This window comes from Apium graveolens, chromosome 10 (genome assembly GCF_009905375.1).
Source record: "Apium graveolens cultivar Ventura chromosome 10, ASM990537v1, whole genome shotgun sequence".
Taxonomy (NCBI): domain Eukaryota; kingdom Viridiplantae; phylum Streptophyta; class Magnoliopsida; order Apiales; family Apiaceae; genus Apium; species Apium graveolens.
This window is the reverse complement of record NC_133656.1, coordinates 200,493,303-200,499,456: the sequence shown is the minus strand read 5'-3', so window position 1 is coordinate 200,499,456 and position 6,154 is coordinate 200,493,303.

Here is a 6,154-nt window from a genome sequence, read left to right as displayed (position 1 = left end):
CTGTTCCATGGGCCAATCTGAAGGGTGTCTCGCCCGTGGACGATCTTGGTGTCGCCCGATAAGCCGATAAACTCAGGGTAACTCTTCAGCCCATAGACCTTTAGCTTCGCCTAACCTTTTCTTGATATCGTCAAAGATGATTTTTTTTTTGCATCCTCAATTGCCCCATTGCCTTGAGGGTGACCCAAAGAGCTAAATTTTTCCTGAATCCTGAAGTGGTGCAAGAAATTTCAAAACTAATTTCCGAACTAAATGCCATTGTCCGAGACACATACTTTGGGGATTCCAAACCCAAGATGACATGTTCTAGCATGAAATTCTTCGCTAGTTTTCAGTTATAGTAGCTAAGGGACGAGCTTCGACCTATCTGGTCATGTAGTCGATGACCATATTGCAATACTTCGCATGTTTAGTCCTAGTCGGTAGGATTCCCATAATGTCCACTGCCCACATGGTGAAGGGGATGGGAATTAATACTGAAGACATCTCCTCTAAGGTTTCTTCGGAACAGGACTGAATAGTTGGTATTATCTCCATTTCTTTACGTACTGGTGTGCATCGGCTCTTAGGGTCGGCCAATAGAAACCCTGTCGACGAATCTTGAAGGTCAAAGCCCTTTCGGCAAGGTGCTCAACGTAGATGCCCCAATGGATCGTCTCTAGAGCTAGATTCTACTCTTCCGTATCCAGGCATCAGAGAAGAGGGGATGAAGTCGACCTTCTATATAATTTCCCATTTATGATCGTATAGCTGGCCGCTCTGTACCTGACTTTTTGTGCCTCTTTTTCGCTCTGAGGCTACATTCCCTTCTCCATAAAGGCCATGATTGGGGTCATCCAAGTTATTACTTGGCGAATTTCCATATACAGATTTTTATCAATCGAAGGAATCTTCACTTCCGAGAGGTAAATCGAACCTGTGAGGCTCTGAGTCTCAGACGATACCAGATGAGATAATGCATCGGCCTTGCGGTTATTTTCCCTAGCAGTCTGACTCAGCTCAAATGACTGGAAAGATAGAGATAATTATCGTACTTTGGAAGCGTAGGCTCGGGTTCCGGTATCTCTCTATACATATTCTCCTAAAATTGTTTTACTACCAACATGGAATCACTAAACACCCTCAGATGTTTTTCTTCCAGATTCTTCGTAGGTTCATCCCAGCTAACAATGCTTCGTATTCATCCTCATTATTGGTGAGGGGGAAGGTGAACCGAATAGCCTGGAATATTTCAAATCCATCAGGGGAAGACAGAATGAGGCCTGACCCACACTTTGATCCTTCCACTGACCCATCGATGAAGAGTTTCCATTTCCCTAGTTGTCGAATCAACTGTTCTTTGAGAGTCAAGTCATTTTTCCTTATAAAGGTGCACTCTACCATGAAATCGGCCAGGGCTTGTGCTTTAATAGACGTTCTCAGGATGTACTCCCAAGTCTTACTCGCCCAACTTTATCGACCAGGCAACCACCAAATCTGAAGCTTTCGGTCTTCTAAAAAAAAATTGAATGGTTGGTCGGTCACGATCTGTACTGTTCTCCTTTAAAGATAATGCCGCAGTTTTTGGGTAGCCATGACCAACCCATATGCGAACATTTTAGCATTGGGGTACCTGGTCTCAGCATCTTTTAGCATGTGAAATATATAGAAAGCAGGATTCTGGTTACCTTCATGTTCCTTTACTAGTACTGCCCCCAAGGTTCGGCCTGAAATAACGAGGTAGAGTTGAAGTGTCTCCTTGGGTCTAGTCTCATCAGCAGAGGGGCCTTAGTCAGGTATTCCTTTACTTGCTCGAACGCCTTTTGGCATTCGAGTCCCTATTTGAAATTTTCTGAACCTTTCAGCACAGCGAAGAAAGGGAGGGCTTTTTCGGCTGATCTCGATATAAAGTGCCAAAGTGCCGCCAATCAGCCCGTTAATTTCTGAATGTCCCTGATGCACTTTGGGGGCTCCCTATCTATTACTTCTTTTATTTTTTTAGGTTAGCCTCTATGCCTCGCTCACTTACCATGTATCCCAAGAACTTCCCGCTAGCCACTCCAAATGTGTAGTTGCTCGGATTAATCTTCATGTTGTTTTTTCTCAAAGTTTTAAACATTCCCGAAGGTCTTCGGCATGGTCGCGAAAAAGTGACTTAATAATCAAGTCATCCACATAAAATTCCATGTTGCGCCCGATTTGTTCTTTGAAGTCCTTGTTGACCATACTACAAAAAGTTGCCCCTGCGTTCTCTAGGCCGAAGGGAATTTAAATATGCGCATATGTACCCTTTGGTGTCGTATTCATGGAAATTTGGTAATAACCCGAAAAGGCCTCATGAAAGATGAGAACCTGTTACCCAGCCGTAGCGTCTATGAGCTGGTCAATGCTCGGAAGGCGGTAGTGATCTTTTGGACAAGCCTTATTAAGGTCGGTGTAGTCTACACACATCCTCCATCTATTGTTTGCTTTTTTGACCAAAACTACATTAGTAAGAGAATTAGGGTATTCAATCTCTTCAATAAACTTGGCTTCCAAAAGTTTCTCGACCTCGGCTTCAATAACTTTCTGTCTCTCAAAGGCGAAGGTTCTCTTCTTTTTCCTCACAGGCTTGCTTATCCTCCGGACCCCATGCGAAGACGTCATGGTAATGCCTCAACATTATGATAACTTTCTCATTCAGGTTAGGTTCCATATTTTTTCTTATACGGACCATCTTTCTCGAACATCCAGTATAGAGTTCGACCTCCTCCACCGCTATCACCAATTCGGTAATTGAGAAAGACAAGTCGGCCCCTAACTTTTTTAGTTCAATGTTCAACAACTGTTTGTTCCCACTCACGTCAGCCTCCGAACGCTTTCTCTTCCCATTTAAGTCATTCTCCTCATATTTTTTCTCTTTATCGAGGTCCTCGAGCATGATAATTCTCATCGTATTCTGATCCCTCTTATCTCCCAAACTCCCTTTTCTGTGGGGAAGTTCAACTTACGATGGGGTATGGACTCTATGGTTTCGAAAGCGCACAACAAAGGTCGGCCGAGGAACGCATTATACTGGCTTTCAACCCTCATAATATAGAACTTGACCTATTTTTTAATAGTATGGGGCATACCAATAAGAACGGGTAAAGTGATCATACCTTCTCAAGGGATATGAAGTCCGTCGATGGCCTCTAAAGGTGTTTCGTGACATGGTTCCATTTATTGTCCCGCTAAGTTCATCTTAGTGTATGTCCGATGGAATAATATGTTGGTCGAGCTCCCTCCGTGTTAAACATAACTATCATCTGCAAATAACAAGTGTGTAATTGCTGGTGCTTCAACGTGAATTCTACAGCAATTAATATTCCCCTGTTCAGTGGCTTTTTTTATAGACCATGATAATCCTTCTACGCATATCAAGAATAAGTAAGGTAACAAGGGGTCACCTTGCCGTAATCCTCTCCTCGTAGCTATAAGACCAACTTGATCATCATTAAAACTCACTGAATAAGAAATTGTAGACACACATAACATTATCCAGGAAATCCATTTACTAGAAAAACCAATCTGCTGCATTTGATTTTTCAAAAATCTCCAATCTACTCTATCATAAGCCTTACTTATATTAAGCTTTAAACCTACTTCTCCCTCCTTGCCTCATTTTTTCTACTTCATATAATGTAACATCTCAAATGTTATGAGAACATTATATGTGATACTTCTCCCAGGAACAAATACAGATTGGTTTTCCATAATGAAACCTGGTAATAACAGACGAAGTCGATTTGAAAATACTTTGGCAATGATCTTATAAAGCATGTTACACAATGGTATCGGCCTCATATCTTTCATAGAGTTTGCACCATCTTTCTTTTGAATTAATAAGACCATTGTATTGTTTAAGTTAGCAGGAAAACTCAGCTCATTCATTCATTTTTTAAGCGTTCAAAAACTTCTTTACCCAGCGAATTCCAAAAGTTCTGATAAAATGCTAGATTGAGGTCGTCTGGGCCTGCACTTTGGCCTGAATGCATCTGTTTCACTGTAAATAAGAATTCATCGAACGTGAAATCTTCCACTAGCTTCGTATTCTGTGCTTCAGAGATTACATCTCCATACATACTTAAGTTATCTTTCGGGAGACTATCCCCTTGACCAAACAGCTTTACAAAGTAATCTTTTACCACACTACACATCTCTCCATGATTTAAAACTACCTCCCCATTATCATCCCTCAAATGTGTAATTTTACTCTCTTTTTTCTTGTGGTTACGTATGTGTGAAAAAACTTGGAGTTTGAGTCACCATCCAATAGCCAAAATGAATTTGCACGTTGCTTCTAGTACTCTTCCTCATGAATTAACAAGCCCTCCGATTTACTTCTCTCCTCAAAATAACATTTTGTTTGCTCCTAGTCTGCATAACTCTCATACAGACTTGGAATTTCTTTGATTACGTATCTTTTGACAAAACTTTGTGAAGAACTTTCGTCCCTATTTCTCCATGAAATTCGATAAATCGATAAGCTTTAGCAAGAACCGCATTGGAGCTAAGTTTTTCCAGAATCTTGTAAATTCCTCATGAAAAGTCTTCTCCTTCAGCCAAGTATTCTTAAAATGAAACCGAAATATCATTCTCGAATGATTGATAATATACAATTCCAATTGTATCAGATCATGATCATATTCAATAGTATGATGAATATTCAACTTACATAGAGGGAATGGATTCCACCAAGATGTTGAATCAAGGCATCAGTTTTCTGTATATATTGAAGTAGAAGATTTTCAGTTGTTGGCTTCTTTTGCCTCTCATGTTTCTTTGAGTTCTGTTGCAAACCCGGTGGTGCATTATGTTTGTATGGTATATTGGATCTAGCATTGTTATTTCATGAAAAATTGGAATGATTTCTCCATCCAAGATTCTACATAATGGAATATGGATTATTTTGCTGGTTACTTGAATTATGCACATAGTTCACTATATTAAATTGTGATGCATCATGATAAATCAATGGACATTGCTAAGTTGGATGTCCTTCCCCACACATATCAGAGAAAATTTAAAAACCTACCATTTTCTTATAACTTGGTCTATCATAAGCCCTGCAATTATTTCAAGTAATGTCCTCTAAAATTTGAAAAGCATCCTCAGGATATTGGTTGATCAATGAACCTCTAGCTGTTTCATCAACTTGAGTAGCACATTGTATTGTTAACCCATTATAAAATATATGCATCTTTTGTTAGTTAGATAGTCCTTGATATTGACACTTTCACAAAAGATCATTGAACCTCTCATAAGCTTCATAAAGAGACTCCATGTCAAACTGTTGAAAGTTCTAAATTTCCTTGATCAATTTCTGTCTTTGTCGGTGAAGAGTACTTGTTTACAAATTTCTTAACAAGTTGATTCCATGTAGTGACAGAATTATTTGGAAAAGAATCAAGCCACTATCTTGTTCTTCCATCCAAAGAACGACTAAATAGCCTCAGTCTGATGGCCTCTTCAGAAACACCATTCATCTTAAAATTATCAATAATTTCAAGAAAATTCCTCAAATGAACATTTGGATCTTCAGTTGAATGCCCATTGGTTGTCCCTAATAGCTTGCATTGTTTCTGCGTCAACATGAAAACTATTTGCCACAATATTTTGACTTGCAATACCAGAAGAGTGTCATCGAATAAAGGCATGATGTACTCATTTACCAGCTTCCTTCTAGTATTAGGATCCAGAGGATTATTCATATTTTCAGCAAATTATGGATGATCGATTCCTAGTTTCCTTAGCTTTCTTCTTATTTTTTCTTGATGTTTTCTCAATCTCCAAAACAAGTGGAAAGAGTGAAGTGAACCAAGTCTACGCTTACAACGTTAAACTCCTACAAAATGGAATAATTGAACAATAAATAACTTGACCTAAAAATACTAAAAAATGTAATGATATAAACAAATAATTACTTAAAAGTAGTCCCGGTAGTGGCGCCAAAAACTTGTTAGAAGTTTTACAACCTTAACACAAGAGCATGTATCGTGAGAAGTAGCATCACATTTCGTTTCCACGAGGACTAGCTTTAAGTTGCTAAATATCAATAACTATTATTCAATTAATCAAAGTCAAATAAAATACGTTTTAAAAGAAAATCTAAATATCACTATCAAATTAAACTACCCAAATATTATTTCAATTT